The sequence below is a fragment of the Alexandromys fortis genome, unplaced genomic scaffold, assembly GCF_014885135.2.
Source record: "Alexandromys fortis isolate MF-2015 unplaced genomic scaffold, M_Fortis_MF-2015_v1.1 scaffold_453, whole genome shotgun sequence".
In the NCBI taxonomy this organism is placed as follows: domain Eukaryota; kingdom Metazoa; phylum Chordata; class Mammalia; order Rodentia; family Cricetidae; genus Alexandromys; species Alexandromys fortis.
In genome coordinates, this window is record NW_026068464.1 from 136,373 (window position 1) to 155,377 (window position 19,005).

Consider the following 19,005-nt stretch of genomic DNA (forward strand, 5'->3'; position numbering starts at 1 on the left):
ATGTTAGGTGCTATTCTGTTTTGGCAGTTATATTCTCCATTTGCAGGAGAAATCATCCCTCTACACACTGAGTTAGCCCTAAGAGAATCCCCTGGCCACTAATGACCAGCATAATTGATGTGAGCTGAGTTAACTTTTAAATGATGGGATGTACGTGGCTTTTGACATAGGGGTTTTACATTGTCCCATAGCCTTCCCTGCTATGTGAAAGTGGCAGTATCAAGGGAATGCAGAGCTTTGTTAAACACTACCCACAAGTACTAGAGAGAGACAATGGGCTGAATACAAACACTAGTTTAACTGAAGAAACCGTTAGTGGAAATTGTAAAGAAGGGCAATTGCCTAAGTTTCATCTCAAAATTGTAAAAATTCCTTTGTTATTGCCTAATTCTTGTTGCTTCTTACTATAAGGAGGAGTTCAGATACCAGTTTTGCCACAGTCTTACAAGTCCATATCTGGCTGTGGTCTCAAGGAGATTTGTTTACTTATTTTTTTCATTTTCATTTTTTCCTGGAATAAAAGTTTGCTTCTGGTTTACTAGACTTCTGTGGTTTTTTTTGTACAGCCCCCTGTGGACCTAACATTTTGGTGACCCATACAGGGAAGCACAAACTTGGTTCTGGGGGAGCACCCCAGTCTCTGGTCTCTGGTAAACTTTATTATTACTGTTTTTTTTTTTTTTTGTTTGTTTGTTTTTTTTTAACCAATTGATAGGTTTCTGGTTTTATCTTGTATCTGGTGTCTGGACAGTCTGGGGATTCAAGAAGATCTAGTAGACATGCTTCTAATCTCAGAGCCCGAGGGAAATGGGGGATGCTCCAATTCCTCCTCCGGCCATTGGGTCATTTGTTTACGACCCTTTGGGACTGATAAGGGCTCATGTGACCCAACATGCAGCAATGTCTTGTCAATTCTGTTTAATTGTCATATCATGTGAAAAATTGTCTACTGTCAGGCTCATGTGATGACTGTTAGTAAATTCATGTCTACCCTGGGCTAAGGTACTGTAGTCCCAGGCTGGCTTGTCAAGGATAAGTCAGGAGGACAGAGGCAAGTAGAGGCACCTGCAAGGCCAGGTACCAATATGGCCACTGTCAGCCACTTGTCCCAGAAAATAATTGGTTTTGGTCTCAAAAAATGACACATGTTCCAAAGCTGCACAGCGGGAAGCATGAGAGTGGAGCAGCAGTGGGACCAGAGCCATCAGGAAAGCAGGAGCTGATGAAGAGGCCACAGAGGGGTGCTGCATACTGGCTTTCTTTCTCTGTGATGATTCTGGTTTCTGTCAAGTTGACAAAAAACCAGCCAGTATACCCCTAGTAAAGCTTGGCTGGCTGAATGCTGAGATCTTGCTTTCCCCGCTTTCTTATTCTTTAAATCAGCAGAAGAAAAAAGATTCATTCCTATAGCCTGTCCCAGCATAGACCAGCAAGACCTAACTCCATCACAGCCTCACCCATGGCCCCTCTTTTCCCACCACTCTACAGTCCCTCCCTTGTCCCCTTTTCCTCACCTCCTAGGCCCAGCATTTCAGTCTCTGATGGAGACTATCCTGGGAAGAACAGAACCCCCTCCTCTGGGAGACCCTCTGGCCCCATTATGCTTAACCCCTGGATGGTCCCCGGGCTCTGGGACCTCTCCCCTTGCACTGCCCCAGCTCTACAGACACGGCCTGCTGCTCCCCTTCACCTGTACCTCACTTCCCAGCTCTGCTTTTTTTTTTTTAAAAAAATTTATTTATTTATTATGTATACAATATTCTGTCTGTGTGTATGCCTGAAGGCCAGAAGAGGGCACTAGACCTCATTACAGATGGTTGTGAGCCATCATGTGGTTGCTGGGAATTGAACTCAGGACCTTTGGAAGAGCAGGCAATACTCTTAACCACTGAGCCATCTCTCTAGCCCCCCCCCCCCCCAGCTCTGCTTTGTATCAGCACTAAAAGATCTTTGCAACCTTTGTCTGTTCGCCTTTGCTCCTTGTCTGCCCTTCAGATGCTCTGCTGCACCCTCTGATCACAGCAGAACCCCAACATGGACCTTCTCCTGAACCAACAGCCCACAGCAGACCAGGTCATGGGGCCATGAGCAGCTTGGGCCCAAGACTCAGGGCTCCTTCCTCCTTAAATGGTCAATTCAGGCTGAGACAGGCTGGCCTGCTGCTGGGTCTTTCTGCCCCTAGACCTCAGTGCCTCTGAGCATTCCTGGGCCCTGTCCCTCACTGCAAACCAGCAGCAGCTGCTGCCTTCCTAGCCTTTCCTCTTCAGTCACAGCTGCTCCATTGGAGCAGCCTGGGTCTCACTGGGTTTCTGGTGTACCATGTAGCTTTCCTCCCAGGACTAGGGATGTTTGCATGCTTGGCTTGTGGCTGTAGCTGGACATGGAGGTAGTACCTGACTGTGATGCACAGGCTGACTTCACACTGTTGAGGAGAAGCTTCTGCCCCTCAATTGCTGGGGTGACATGTGTGCTACCATGCTGGCTAGAAAATAGGTTCAGTCAAAGACAGGGATGTGAGGTCCTGGGACTTCAACAGCAGGGATGACAAAGTTGAGCGCCAAGACATCTTGGACTACGTCTAACGGTGGGTGTCTCCACGAAGACTCTGTCACCCTCAGGACATGGCTATGTTAATAAAACTAGGCAGTAAACAAACCTATCAGAGGTCACAAACAAGACTGCCAAGCTGGGACCACTCAGTGGCAAGGTGCTCACTTGGCATTGTGAGGGCCCAAGCTCTATCCCTGCCATCAGAAAACAAACATCTGCTTGTGATGGCTTAGCATATGCGAGGGTCTGGGCTCCATCCTCAGGACTAAACCCCAACACCACAAAATGATCATTGTCAACACTTTGTTACTGAGTACAGTTCTCATGACCCTTATGGCGCAAGGAAAGAAGCAACTCTCCCAAGTTGTCTTTGACCCCTACATGCTCCTACCCCCTCCACACACACAGAAAGTGTAGTTAAGAAAAACAAGAAGCAGGATAGTTGCCAGTGCACCCCTTTTAAAGCACATGGGAGGCAGAGGCAGGTGAATCTCTGAGTTTGAGGCCAGCCCAGTCTACAGAGTGAGTTCCAGGACACCCAGCACTGCACAGAAATCCCATTTCACAAACAAAACAAAACAAATTGGGTCTGAGGAGCAGCACTTGCTGCTCTTCCAGGAGATCTGAGTTTGTTTCCCAAGATCCACACTGGGAGGCTCACCAGGTTTCCCGGTGGAAATTCTATATGTGTCCCTGTGCCGCTGGCACCTGTCCACCATAGGGACTGCAGCTTTCTATGCAGATCTGACCTCCAGAGCAGCACCTTCAAGGGGCTTGTCCTGCATCTATTCAAAGGCGAGTTTTTAAGGACCCCACCTGCCAGGAGGAAGGGAGTACCACTTAGATTAGAGACTGGAGGAAGGTGTTCTTTGCATAGAGAATGCAAGGTAAGTCCAGAGGTCCTACTTAGTATCTCTGGCTGAGGGGTGGTGTGAGTGTGCATGGCTTCAAAACATCCCTCTAATGCCCAGCGGGTCCGAATGTACCCAAGCCTGGAGTACTACACAGCAGAAAATAATAATGACATCTTGAATTTTGGAGAAAAATGGATGGAGCTAGAAAACATTATTTTGAGTGAGGTAACAGACCCAGAAAGACAATTATGACATGTACTCACTCATAGGTGGTTTTTAAACATAAAGCAAAGAAAACCAGCCTACAAACCACAACCCCAGAGAACTTAGACAACAATGAGGACACTAAGAGAGACTTACATAGATCTAATCTACATGGGAAATATAAAGTATAAAAAGACAAGATCTCCTGAGTAAATTGGGAGCATGGGGACCTTGGAGGAGGGTTGAAGGGAGGAGAGGTGAGGCAGGGAAGGGAGCAGAGAAAATGTAGACCTCAATAAAAATCAGTAAAATAAATAAATAAAAAATAACTGGGGCAGAATTGGGGACACAAAGATCAAGGCTTGGAATGAGGGGAGTCTATTATATTTCCTGTGAAGAGGGGACTGACTCCAGCCAAACACAGAAAGCCATGTCAAGGATTAACCCGTGATGACAAGAGCAGAGACCCCAGAGCTCTGCTCTTTGGGACACTTGCTGTGGCCCCTGTTTTTGTTTGTCTCAACTGACTTTTCCAGTCAACTACCAGGAGACAGTCCTTATTTATTCCTATCTATCTTCTTAAACGTAATGCAGCTCATATCTATTGTTATCATTAATCAAGATGGTGTGTGGGGGGGTGGACGTGTTAGTCTCTCAGTTTGCAGAGACACTTCAGTTTTGTAAATAGAGCTATGGGTTATAAAGCGGAGTAACCCGCTGTTAATAGTCAATCCTTAAGTTGCTGAGAAAGCTGCTGACAGTCTGCTCTCATTCTCCTAGGCTTACAACTTTATATTTCTTTACTTCTATGTTCTTATTTTTGGAATCTACATTTTTATATTCTTATTCTTAGATTATATGTTATATATGTTCAAGCCACACACAGTTTCTCAGACCAATTCCTGTTGCCTATGAGTCAAGACATGAGAATGCTCAGCTCCTTCTCTAGCACCATATATGCCTGCATGCTTCCTAAGTTCCCACCATGATGATAAGGAACTAAATCTCTGTGAGCTATCACAATTAAATGTTTTCCTTTTTAAGACTTGCTGTGGTCTTTGTGTTTGTTCACAGCAATGGAAACCCAGAACTAATACAACAAACAAGAGGGAAAAAATGGAAATTTGGAAAATGTTTGTCATTTAAAAGGTATTTTCATGGGGTGCCAGTTGGCGTGTCTGTTGAAAAATAATATAAAAGAACCTTGTAGTAATAGGAATATCTTTTTCATAATTGTATCAAGATTCACACCTGGTTCTCTGATTGGATGTAATTTGGCCTTAAAAGGGGGATACCACATCATAAATTGTATCTAGGCCAGGCCAAACCTGATAATACACAGGACTTCATCCCATATCAGGGGAGGTGCCCAGAAGTTTGGGTCCCAAGTCACTCTCAGAAGTTCCAAACCAAAGTAGCAGATGTTCCAACACCAGAATCAACAAAACCAACCAAGCAGCTGTTCATGGTACCACAAAGGCTGATGGTTATCAGTGCAGCCTCATGGCCAGTGATGCAATAGAGTTACCAAGGACATGGAGAGTGTCACCTACCAATTGTGCCCAACATGCACAGGACCCTCAGAAGACCTGTCCTGTCAACATCTTATCATGTAAGGCTGGGCTTCATGATGAGGGCATGGACAGGCATTGTCTTCAATGGTGTAAACACTAGTAAGGTACTCATGTTCCTGTACACAACCCTTCCCCACCCATGTTCTTGACAGCAGCCCTGATGTCATTCACTGAAATGCTATGGAAAAACATTTTGAAATGTTACTGGAAAAATAAAAGACATGAAAACAGAAGGACTAGTTGGGAAGAGAGAGGGGATGAATAGGAGTGAATGAATAAGTGAAGGTAAAGAAAGATCACTACTACAAAAGCATGTCACATATACATAAAAGATGAGAATGAAATTTATGGTATTCATAATTAATATATACTAATAAAGGTATTTTAAAAAGGCCAATGGTTCATGAGGAACAATACCCAAGACTGACTAACATCTGGCCTTGAAATACATGGAGGGGTATCCACATGAATATGCACCTACATGTACACAGCAACAACAAAAACAGAAAACCTGTATGTCCTACTGTCACACATGGTATAATGTTTTGATGCTGGGAGTGATATTTCCCAAGAATCAGACACCCTAAATTTAGGTTCCCCTAAACTTCCAATAGAGAGCAAGGTAGTGTGTGTGTGTGTGTTGATAAAGATCAAACCCTATGTATGCTAGGCAGGCAGTCTACCACTGACCTACACCCTTAGCCATACTCTCTGGAAATGGCTATGAAAGCAGCACCGGAAATGGGTTAAGGGACTAAGACCCTAGGTCACCATAAGTATCTTGATTTTTGGTGATGGTAAGTTTTCCTATGGGATAAGGTTTAGGATATGGGCAAAAGCCATGTTTCAACTGGCTGTGTTACAGTTGTCACACTGGGAACTTACTAGAACACCTGACCCTGTCACTTCAATTTGGCCTTTTGGTGGTGACACCTTACATTCTGTCCAGGTCAATCCTCACAGTGGTACAGTTTATATGCCATAGACACTCCCAGGTATGTGGACAGTGAACTTCAAGATTTGGCATCTTGGAACCTGCCCTCCATTGCACTTTGTAGGTCATAAGGTTGGAGAGCGGCATAACATGCCTACTATTAATGCTCGTGCCATGACTGATCATAGCGTTCTGGATCTCACTGATGATAGCTGCCCGTTTAGCCTGATGTGCAGATGCAGGACTTCACTGTTTCAGCATTCACCTGCAAGATGCCAGGGAACTTTAGCAATGCACAACTGGAGACTCCCATGACAATGGCTTTCATCCTTGGTTTCCTGGTGGCTTTTTAATAAGTATTTGTTATAATTTTTATGCCACCTTCTCAACCACAAAATTTATTTTCATTTGTGTGTGTGTGTCTGAGGGTATGTTACCTAAGGGGGTATACATGAAATACATGAAGACAAGAAGTGGGGATTGGAATCTCCAGGTGCTCTGATTAAGACAAGCAGTGATATAAAAAACAGAGATGGACTACACCAAGAAGGAGCCGAACCAAGATGTTTTGTTTTCGTTGGGTGGAAGGGCTGTGTGTACACATGAATGTAGGTAATTTTGGAGGGCCAGAGAGAGCATTGAATCCCACAGAACTGAAGTTAAATTATTATGTTCCGCCATATAGATGCTGGGAACTGAAATTCAGCCCTCTGCAAGAGCAGCAAGAGCTCAAACACTTTTTAGAATTACACTTATTTCTTTCAGGTGGGTGAATACCAGGTTTTAATAATGCCTAAACATGATATAACTATTCCAAGAAGAAGGCAAACACATTATGTATTAGATCCAATCAAAATTATGCCTAATTTAATTTAACTATTTCTAATACAACTACAAACACATTATAAAATTACAATAAGTGCCAATGTCCCAGGGCCATTCTTTTAATACCTCAAGTTTAAGTATGATAACCATCCATATTCTCCTTTTTGGGCATGAGTTTATTTTTATTATTTATTTTTCTTATTTTTTACATCCCAACCAAAATTTCCCCTCCCTCCTCTCAGTAACTTCTTCCTACCTCTACTGCTCCCACTCCCCATCCATTCCTCCTCCTCTTTTTACTCTTCAGAAAAAGGTGGACTTCATATGGACATCTGCCAGACATATTCTATCAGGTAGTGGCGAGATTAGGCATGTCCTATTAAGGATGCATGCAGCAATCCAGTAGGAGGAATGGGTCCCAACAGCAAGCAACAGAGACAGGCCCTGCACCCACTGTTAGGAGTCCCACAAGAACACCAAGTTACACAACTGTAGCATGTATACAGAGGGCCTAGGTCAGTCCCATGCATGCTCTCTTGATGGTGGTTCAGTCTCTGTGAGCCACTATGATCCCAGGTTAGTTAGTTCTGTGGGATTTCTTTTTCTTTTGCCTTTCTGAGATGGGGTTTCTCAATGGAGCCCTGGCTGTCCTGGAGCTCACCCTGTAGATCAGGCTGGCCTCAAACTCACAAAGTATCACCTGCCTTTGCCTCCTGTGAACTGGGATTAAATTCATGGGCCACTTCCCACTATGGCATGTATGTGTGTGAGTGAATGTGTGTGGAGGTCAGAAGACAACTTGAGTCAATTTTTCCTTCTGCCTTGAGGGTTCTGAGGACTGAACTCAGGTCATCAGACTTAGTGGCAAGCACCTTTATTTACTGACCCATCTATCTGCTCAGTCCCGTGTTCATGTACAGACATTCACATTGATTTTTCTCTTCTTTGTCTATTTTAGAAGATTTGGGGATCCCTTCTGTGTGACTAAGTTAAGCTGGTTATGCCTTAACCTGCCTTCTCCTTCCTGGGTCTTGAACTTGTATGCTAGCAACTTTTTTTTTACTTGAAAAAAATCCTTTATGTTGGGTCAAGCCTAGAATCCCAGAATTTGGCAGGCTGAGAGAGGAGGATTCTGGAGCCAGCCTGGGCCAGAGTGAGATCCTGTCTCAAACAATAACAAAAGGCCTGGAGACTTAGCTCAGCAGATAAAAACCTGGAAGAGGAGCCACACATGGCTGTTCAAAACTGCCTGTAATTCCAGTTTCAGGGAATCCAACACCTTCACCCAAACATTTGTGCAGGCAAAACATAAATGCACATTAAATATAAGTAAATAAATCATTAAAAAAAACTCAGTAATAACAAAAATCTCTGGAAGTACCCAGAAAGAAATGACAATAGATTTGCGGGGATTTCTGGGCAGTTTAAGGTGGTATGGGAGAGAAATTTGACCATCTGATCCACAATTTTCAATGGCTTATTTATTTGTTTTTGTCATTGTTAGAATTTTATTGATTTGGGCAGTTTGGTAATTTTTATTTATTTATTGGAGGGGTGTGTTCTGGACGTCAAAGAACAACTTGCTGGAGTTTGTTCTTTCCTTTCTTCGTGAATGTTCTGAGGACCAAACTCAGGTTGTCAGGCCTGGCAACAAGCGCCTTTACTTGCAGAGCCTTATTGCCCTCCCAGTCCCGTTTTTTTTTTTTTTTTTGTTTCAACTTTTTTGTAAAGATTTGTTGTTTTACTTCATATGTATGAGTGTGTCACGGTATGTAATATGTTCACTACATGTGAATAGAGCAGATGGTTTGACATCCTTAGCCACCACGGAAACAAAAGCTGTAACTACCTGGAGGTTTCATCTTATTCCATCCATAATGGCCCAGATGAAAGAAAGAAATGATAGCGCATGCTTCTGAGGATGTGGGGAAAGAGGAACACTTATTCATTGCTGGTGGGAGTGTAAACTGGTACAGCCACTACTGAATCAGGGAGGAGGCTTCTCAGGGTTGAAAATAGATGTACCTCTGAATCCAGCTCTACAAGTCTTGGACATACACACAAAGGGCCTCACCTGCATCAGCACACCAATGTTCACTGCTTTTCTCTCCAGAAAGTGGAAACAGCTTAGATGTCTATCAAGAGAGGAAGGGATAATGGAAATATCATCCATTTATACAATGGGATATTATTCAGCTGTGAAAACAAAATGTAATTATAAAATTTGCAGGTAAATAATGGAATTGAAAAAAATCCTACTAAGTGAGGTAACCAAGACCAAAACAGACAAATAATGTGTTTTTTTTCCCTCTTTATACATGGATGCTATCTTTAAATGTGTGTTTCATTTAGGATATAAACAGAGGTCAGGTATCTACAAAGGGGTTGGTAGGGTAGGGGCTCTTCAAAAAACAGAAAGTTGAATAAAGTGTTACAACAGGATAAGGGAAGATTCAATGGAGGAGGTAGATGGGTGGGCAAAGTAAAGGAAGGTATATGGGAAGTGTGGTCGTTTGAATAGGAATGGCCCCCATAGGCTAATATATTTTTTATATTTGACATCAGGAAGTGGCATTTTTGAAAGGATTAGGAGGTATAGTCTTATTGGAGTAGGTACAGCTTTGTTAGAGGAAGTGTGTCACTGGGGGTCCAGACCAGTGACTCTCTATTCCTGCTCCCTGCTGGTCTAGATGTAGAACTTTCAGCTCCTCCAGCACCATGTCTGCCTGCATGCCACCATGCTTCCCACCATGCTGATAATGGACTAAGCCTCTGAAAGTGTAAGCAAGCCGCAATTAAATGCTTTCTTTTATAAGAGTTGTTATGGTTATGGTGTCTTTATACGGCAATAGAATATTGGCTAAAACAGGGAGGGTGAAAAGCTCTATTGATACCTGGAACTCTAGAAGTTTCCTGAAATATACACATATATAAAATGTTTAAAGATGGTTACTATGTGATGGGGAAGACAGTACTCCAGTTAGATATCATATGCTATAAAATCAAATTTCCAGGACTAGGACTATGCTACATCTTATTGAGTTGTTCCTAAAGGAGTCACACAGTACACCGCCCAAATATCATATGTTATTACTTATGCTGTTGTTAAACCTTTACAACCTGACAGTAAGGCCTAATTTCTAAAGATACTGTTTGCTTAAGTCTGCATTTGCTTATGTCATCAAACGTGAATAAATTGAGAATTTGAACTAGAGACATCGTACTACTGACTAGTGAGGGTTCTGTTAGGAGCTATCACAACTGCCGACTTCATATTCTCCTGGCCACACAGGACCTAGTTTTAACAGCCCTTTGTGTGAGGGGTAAGAAATCAGCAGCCTGTGTTGAAGGCTGTCTACAGCCTTCTGTGTGCAAATGCTGAGCCCACCTGCCTGACCCCCAAGCTGGCTACTCTAAAATCAGAAACTGGGTCTGTTTACTTATGTAGTGGTTAAAAACTAGCTCCATTTGGAACTGAGTGTCAAACTAAGTTATGTGAAAAAAGAAAAACATTGGAGTCAGCAAGACTTTATTCTCAGCCTAAGGATTATTAACCACAGGATGTCTGGACTACAACCCTAAGTCTTGGCCCTCAGCATTGGAGTCTCGATAGCAATCTAAAGGGAAGACTGACCCCAGAGCCACCTGGATCATTTCTCAGAATTGTTCCATACTGTATAATTGTTATTGTAAAATATTAGCCAGATGCTCATTCTGCTTCTGTAATCTCACTTATCCTTGCTTGCTCTAAAAAACAAGAACAGGATAATTTCTCACATAGCAAAAATACCCCAGGAGTTGAGACAATTGAGGTTTGTGCCTTTAAAAATTCCATCAAGCCTTCCCCTTTGGAGCAGCTCTCAGATAGTCAAAGAGGACGCTTGTGGCAATGTTACTATAAATAAACTTGCATTGTTTTTCAGTCTTTTAACTTAAAGGAAGTTTTGTCTGCTGGTCTCACTGAGGGTCACACATGGATGATGGGTGCAAGGGCCAACTGTCGGAGGGTGACAGAGCAAGACTGCCATAGGTGATACCTGGAGGACCAGTGGACTGCAGAGGGATAGAGACCCTAGAGGGCATGATTCTGCTGTGGCAAGGAATGATGGGCCCTGGGGCCTTGATTGCTTGTTCTGCAGGTGTCTGAAGAGTAACAACTTGTTTACTTCTCAAGAAGGCCAGTCCCTGTGGGTCTGGAGGGGGAAAACCTTTTCAAAAAGAATACAATGAAACATTTAGTTAGAAGTCTCCCAAAGCCTACTTAACAAACATCCTAGAAAACTGCTGAGAAGGTTTAAGAGAAAATGGATCCAAAACATCATAATTAAATTTACCTTAATTTTACCAGTTGTAGTCAAAAGAAAAAATAAAACTTAGAGAAAATATAGTGGAGAGCTCTCTCTGTGGAGGGAAAGAAAAGAGAGGGGCCACAAAAGGTAGAATGGTCTGGTTTCCTTTTTCAGGTACTTGAGGCCCTCCTGTCTTCCCCATCCCCTGCCCCCACTCCCTAGACCCCTCCCACCACACCTGCTCAGATAAACTTGCTGGTCTCCTCCCACAGACTCTCCAGAGTAGATCTACCCACACGGGACCAGAAGTTAGGCGTTGGGGATGTAACACCCTCATGCCTTGTGCATGAGGATGCCACTGCCATCTCCAGCCATGGGAGTCCTGGCTTGCTTGCTAGTGCTATGCATAGTGGTTAGGACCAGAGCTGCCTCCCAACCTCCTAGCACAGAGCAGAGACTTGTGAGGAAACTATCAGGTATGGACTGACTCAATGTGCATGGCTGCAGGGTGGGATACAGGTGGGGTGATGATGGTGGCCATCAGAAGCTTTGGGAATGGCAGATAGCCCCTGAGTGAGTAGGGCATGTCAGGTTGAGTAGCACCATGGGGAGCAGTGAGTTCGGTTCTTCTCCCAAATCTACAGATTGCTATGTGTCAGTGTATGAGGTATCTGGAGTCTCAGGATCACTACCCAAGTGTAAGGCACCCCATAGAATGGATCACTGTGACAGGGAGCCTCAGGCTCCTCAGCTTAAGTGGTCAGAGTGCCACTTGCTGGGTTTCCATGATTCCCATTGTTGACAAAAACTGCCTGTTGTTGGTTTCCAAGGTCACCAGGACAGTTCTTGCTCATCTTAAGCCAAAATGAAGGCTAGAGTTTGGGGGTAGGCAGGAGGACTCCAGCCAACGCTCAGCTTTTGTCACCCAGTGTCTCACATGATATGGTGACAGCTTCAGGTCTTCCACTCCTCTCTTTCCAGGTAGGTGTCTTGAGGGGTGGTCTTTCAGAGGCATACCTCTGTAGACCACACTCTGGGAGGTGAGGGGCTCTTGTCCCAGGATCGCAGCTCCTCTTCACAGACTGGCTGGCCAGCAAAGTCTGATGGGACACTGAATTCCATCAAACAAGTCCAGAATCTGAGGCTTTACCTCCCTGAGGTAAATATGTGTACAGGTTCTTCCTAACCTCTGCCCCCTGCCCACTGTGCCTGGGTATGGTGTGGCAATGCAGGCCAGTGGCCTGATGGTGCCGCACAGTACATGGTGAGCTGTTTCCCCACTGTAGCAGATGTCCCAACAGTCACTCCTTTGAACCTTGGCTTTTGTACCCTGGTGGCACAGCTCGGCCTCCCTCTTCTCCACCCAGTTGATGGCAGCTCAGCTTAGCCTCCGAGGAAGGTGCAAGTGGGGGCAAGTACCTCAAGTACCTTTCTAACTCAGCAGCTGGGGTCTCCTGGAACTTTTTCCTTTTTTTTTTTTTTTTCCTGAGACAGGGTTTTTCTCTAGCTGTGGAGCCTTTCTTGAAGCTTGCTCTTTTAGATCAAGTTTGGCTTGAACTCACAAAAATTTACCTGTCTCTGCCTCCCAAGTTCTGGGATTAAAGGCATGAACCACCACTGCCTGGCCTCAACTTTTTTTTGGTCAATGGAAGTGGACTGGAAGGTTGAGTGTGCATGCCATTCAGCTGGTATGACAGCAGTTGTCAGGAAATCAGCACTCTCTTTGAGCCTCGGCTTGCATATTAGTGCTTCCCCAGGAGCCAAATGGCCAGTGACAGGGACCATATCAATTTTAGGAGAAGATATTATTCCCTGTGTCTGACCCTCTCTGTGCTCCAGTCAATGAAGGTGGATTGGTGGAAATGCACAGCCCTGCCCCACCCAGGGAGTTTACAGGCCAATAAACTTCATCCTGTTCCTTAACTAGATGGGTCTGGCAATTGAAATACAAAGACATGGCTGACTCTCTCTGGGAACATAAATCACCAAGCAGGAGCTGGCTGGACCTAAGGGTTCTGGAGCAGGGCTAGGCCCCAACCACACTGGCCACCCCTGGTAGTCAGGGCAATCTGGGTTCTAGGTTCTCAGTAGGGGTAGAGAGTAGCCTGCAGTGGTTTTCAAGTTTCCTAATTAATTTTCCATTAATACAGTTCCTCATGTTATGGTAACCTCTAACCATCAAGTTATTTTTATTGCTACTTCTTAACTGTAATTTTGCTAGTGTTGTGAATTGTAATCTAAAATATCTGTGTTTTCGAAGGTCTCAAGGCTGATGGGGGTGTGAGGGCTCCATTAGACCATGATCTGATACTACCTCCTCAGCATATACCATATACTGTGTTGTCTCAAGCCACATCCCACACTGTGTTTCCCTTATTACCTGCGTAACTCACAACACAAGCTCCTATAGGCCCTGTGACACTGGATGGGATCACAGGGTTGGATTTGTTGTTGCCTGAGGCCCCCAAAGTCCAGGTATCTGGGCTGTGCCGGCTCCTAGTGGACAGGATGGGTGGATAGATCAAATGTCAGCTCAGCTGATTCAGGGCCATTTCCCTTCCCCACCTCATACATCCAGGCATTTGCCTCTCCATCCTGTGGAATGCTGTGTCTTTCTCCAGTCACTCTCCTGATGAGAGAACTTGTGTGAATAGCTTGACCTTTTGTCTTTCCCAGACTAAATCACAACTCTTGCTTTTGGGTCATGGTTGCCCTGAGGCCACTGACTAGATAGTTCTTGGTCTTCTTTGGTGCCTCAGGAAGCTTCCAGCATTGGATTGCCTCCATAGGACATGGCAGCAGGAGAACTGGAGGTCAGGATAGAAGATCCCTTACTGTGAGGCCCACTCGGGGACAAAAAAAAATCTGCCTGGCTCCATGGGACACAAGCTTCATGGATACTTTTGAGGACAGTCTCTCCGGCTGTTGGAATCTTGGTGGGATGACTCTGGGATGGGCAGAACTGGTACTGGTTTAGTTTGAATGGACATTTGGGCATTGAATGTAGGCTATGCATCTGCAGAATGGCAAGTGACATGGTAACCAGTCCATCTGAATCTAAGGAAGGAGGTCTGACCAACAGGAGTACCTGCCCTGGACCCCGAGCCCATCTGTGTCTGTGATGGTCATTGTTAGGTCCTAGCAGGGAAATCTGGGTGTGATAACCAGCTGGTGGTGTGTCCCTAGGTGTGAGGCCTTTGGGTCTCCTCATGAACTGGGCACCATCTAGGTAGGGGAGAGGTGTATGGCTACCTGTGTCTAACCACCCAAGAACTCCAGTTTCTTAACTCTCAGGATGGGTGACTGTCTCCACTTGACTGTGATTCTAGCTCCAGTTGGCTCACATGGCCCCTCTGACATCCACTAGCCAAACCATGGTCCTCAGTTGTGAAACGGGGACCCCAGGTATAGGAGTTTAAAGCTTCAGACATTCCAGACAGGTGCTGTACCATAGAGCTGCCCCCACCCTTCTTGACATTTTCAGATCTTTCAGCTACTAGGAGTGCTGCTGTGTGTCAGGGCACACAGATGTGAGTCCATTCCACCTTGATTAGAGGTCAGAGAGTTTGAGCTTGTTTTGCTTTTTTAAAGTTGTTGACAACAAGTGACTACAAAACAGGAGGGTCCTGACCTAGAGTGGTTAGTTGGTATTTTAAATACAGAGGTGTATCAGCTTCATCTTGACCAAAGATAAGAGGTGCTCTATTTATCATGTTGATGAAGTCTGTTGCCTCCCCCTTTACCTCTTTGGAGTGGGGTATGAAAAGATATATGGAAAATAAAGGGGTGGCTCAGTATTAACTAAATTTCCCTCCTGATGCTGTTCTGTGTTTTATCTTTTATTTCTCTCTCATCTCTGTTTCTCTTTGCTTAATAATTCTAATCATCACGCTCCTAACCTCGAATGTGTGAATCCAAGCTAGGCTGGTCCTAAGCAGCTGTGTTTCTTCCATATCATCCTTGGAAGACAGCTTCCTCCTCCAGGACAGAGACCGAAACCTTAACACACACCACTGACAGAGTTGAGGTACTGACACCCCTGGGCTCTTACTAAAATAGTCTGCCCACTCCTGGTTTGAACATTGTCTGGCAGAACCCCAAGCCCCAGGAACATGCCTCTCACTTGCCTGCCATAGCTTTGCTAGTTTTCTAAGCAAAGTATGGGCCTTCAGCATGCTACTTTGAAGAATCTGTTTAACAGCTTTCCATTTCATCCACAGAGGCCCCAGGCCCTGAGCCTAACCAGCAAGAGCAAGTGGTCTTTGGCTGCGGGGACACCATGGAGCTGTTCTGCTCTCTGCCTAGAGGTGCCGGCATGGGCTGTACTGTCTGGTCTAAGGATGATACAGAGCTGATAGCTTCTCACCGCATCCTGGTGGGGCCCCAGAGGTTACAAGTGCTGAACATCTCCCATGATGATGCCGGGGTCTACATGTGCCAGCAACAGCTCACTTAGGATGTCCTGTGCCACTTCACTGTGCATGTGACAAGTAAGTTCTTGGTGGCTGGGGCTGACAATTGTGTTGAGCATCTGCATAGCTAGGGAGGTCAGGGCAGTCCTAGGCAGCATGGCTCCAGTATCCCTGGCTCAAGAGTGTTGCTGGCTTAGTTCCCCACATCACAGGGGGTACCCACAATTCTGTGCTATTTGAATGAATGGCAGGGAGCAGTGGTCCCTAAAGATGGAGAGCAGTGTACTCTCAAAATAGGGAGCAGCAGGTCTCTGGATGTAGGAGTGTCACAGGACCACTGCTTGCTTATAACTATTGCAGATGCTCCATCCTCAGGAGATGAAGAAGATGGTGAGAACGTGGCTGAAGACACAGGTAAGATCAGAGCCTAGGCATACTGAGCTGGTCAGTATCAGGCTGCTTCCTTCCTCTAGTCTTGTTGTTAAGAGGCACTGCTACATGTAGACAGTGCCCCAGGGGCAGTGAGGAGGCAGGGCTACTCTGCAGGGATTTTGGTAAGTTCTGGTGGGAAGGAACGTGAGTAAACCAGGCCAGGAGCTCAGGTTGCCACTGACAAGTAGTACATAGATCCAGGGATTCATGTTGTCTGGGTTTCTTTTCTGCCTGGTTCCCACAATCGTTAAGTCCCAAAGAAATCAAACAGAGGTCTACATTAGTTATAAATTGATTGGCCCATTAGCTCAGACTTCTTATTAACTCATAACTTATATTAGCCCATTATTCTTATCTGTGTTAGCCACATGGCTCAGTACCTTTTACAGAGAGGCATTCACATCTTGCTTCTTCTGTGGCAGGGCCACGATGGCAGAAAGAGCTTTCCTCTTCCCAGAATTCTGTTCTCATTGACCCACCTCTACTTCCTGTCCAGTTGTCCTGCCTATACTTCCTTCCTGGCTACTGGCCAATCAGCATTTTATTAAAATACAAGTAACAGGGTAGAAACCATTGTCCCACAGCAGATTCACAGGACTAGTGGCTGTTGCTGCAGACCAGCAGGAGGGGAGCAGTGCCATGCTGAGGCATACATTGTAAAGGGGGCATCACAGATTTGGTGTGAGTATATGAGGGCACATGGCAGTGCCCATGGTATGGCCTAGAATCATCGAGGGAGAGAGAGAGGAAGAGAGAGAGAGAAAGAGGTACCATCTGCAGTACTACGTGTACTATTATACTGCACCTGTATTGTGGAGCCTGCACTAAAGGACACCCATGAGCCAGGCAAGGGCCTGAAGATTTAAACACACAAAGACACACAGAGCCATGGGTCATCCTTGAAACAAGAACGCTCCTTTATTGTGTACCAGAATCACTTATATATGGATCATTAACTGATAGCCATGCCCCAGGCAAACCCACCAGAAACCACTCTTCTGCCATCAGGAACTCCTGAGGGTCTCATGCTCAGAGCAGCTACAAACACAAGAAAAACAAGTTTTGCTCAGACAGAGCAGCTGCAAGCATAACAAGTTGTTTACAGGAAATTCAGGGTCTGGGCAGAGAGAGAGAGAGAGAGAGAGAGAGAGAGAGAGAGAGAGAGAGAGAAAGAGAGAGAGAGAGAGAACGAGCACATCATGGGTCCAGATGTCGTATGTGGAGTGGTTATGACTCTGAGACTAGGCTGGTGTTAACTGAGTCCTCGGACCACCTAAAACCTTCTGGGGTAGAGTGGACAAGGGTCTGAGAGGAATCAGAGAGACAAACTTAATGGGAAAACAGGGTAATGAGTCTTATGAGTGTGTGCGGGTGAAGAGAGCAGGTATAGGGACTTGTTTGAGGTTTCACAACCCTCATAGAAATGGACTTAGATTCTAGGACTGAAGCCAAAAAAAGATAGTAGTCCTGAGAAGTGGGTCAGTTTCTCATTCTCCCTTTCAACTTTGGCTATCAGGTTGTTCAGAGCAGAATTTCTACAACCCAGTTGGTCTCTAGCTTCTGCCCCAACAATTACCAATGTGTTTGTAATTTCCTGTTTTCTTCTGTCATCCTGGACTTCCCAGATTGTATTTAGTGTTTTTGCACCATAAACACTTAGGTAAGGTGCCTGAAGGGTCACCTTCTTGACCTTACCTGGCATTGGGCACCATTAAGTCGCTGTAGTATCACATTGTGGCACTCTTCTCTCAAGCCTACTGGCCAAATTTGGAGCCTGGAGGGGCAATTCAGAGCTAGGAGGGACACCTCACCAGTGTCTGCACACTTTTCTCCTATTTCACATGTCAGTTCCTCCTCCCAGAGATGCATAGGGCCCTCTGATTGAGTCACTGTGGAAGACCCTGCCCCTGCCTTTGTTCTCTGTTTTGGAAATTTGTTGCCTCCCCCAGCTTCCTCATGAGTCCAAACAATATGGCATCCTGTTGCTGGTTGTTTTTGCTCTACTCTTTGGGAGCCCACCACCCAGCTCCCAAATAAACACATGGACACTTATTACTTATGATTGTATGAACTTGACTTGGCTTATTTCTAGCCAACTTTTCTTAAATTATCCCATCTACACTTTGCTTCTGGGGTTTTATCTTTCTCTATTTTATATGCCTTTCTTTACTTCTTACTCTGTGGCTGACTGTGTAGCTGGGTGACTGGGCCTTGCATCCTCCTCTTTCTTTTCTTGTTCCTTCTTAAACTTTCTTCTCTTTATCCTCTCTGCCTGAGAGCCCTGCCTATTTCCCTCTCTTGCCCTGCTATTGGTCATTTAGCTCTTTATTAGACCAGACAGAGTAACACAGCTTCACCAAGTTAAGCAAATACAACATAAAAGAGTGAAACACATCTTTGCATCATGAAACAATTGTTCCACAACATATAAAAATCTAACACATCCTCAATTGATAGTCCACAACAGCATCCTCCACCCAACCAAGAGGAAGGAGGGAACTCAGTGGAGGGGAAGCATGACCTGAAGGGTACCTGCCTTCACTGGGCACTATACAGGCTGATTCAGGTTTGGTGTACTGGTGGAATGACCTGGCCTAGTTGCCTCCCAGGATCTACATCCTACTGGGTTCTACTTCCTGGGTCCCTACTGTTATTCTTAAAAATGATTCCCGCGGTGGGTTGGCGGAGCCCGCCATGAGAAAGCGGCTACAGGAGGGCACTCTTCCTTGGCCCACAGTGGCAGCAGGTAACAGACACGTAAACACAGGTAATAGCCATAAGTATTTATTAAGGAAGAGGGAGGAAGAAAGACAGAGAAAAGAGATAAAAGGAGAGAGGAGAGATAAAAGAAGAGAGAGACAGAGAAAACGCGTGCGCACGCTAAGGAAGCAGAAAGAGAGAGGAAGGGTCCCAAGATGGCGATGGGCGGGT

At 45.2% G+C, this 19,005-nt stretch overlaps 1 pseudogene; it reads left to right on the forward strand.

Moving 5' to 3' along the window:
• The first annotated feature begins 11,603 nt into the window (after positions 1 to 11,603).
• The window catches only part of LOC126495740 (fibroblast growth factor receptor 3-like), an 18,222-nt pseudogene continuing 10,820 nt past the window's right edge, over positions 11,604 to 19,005 (forward strand).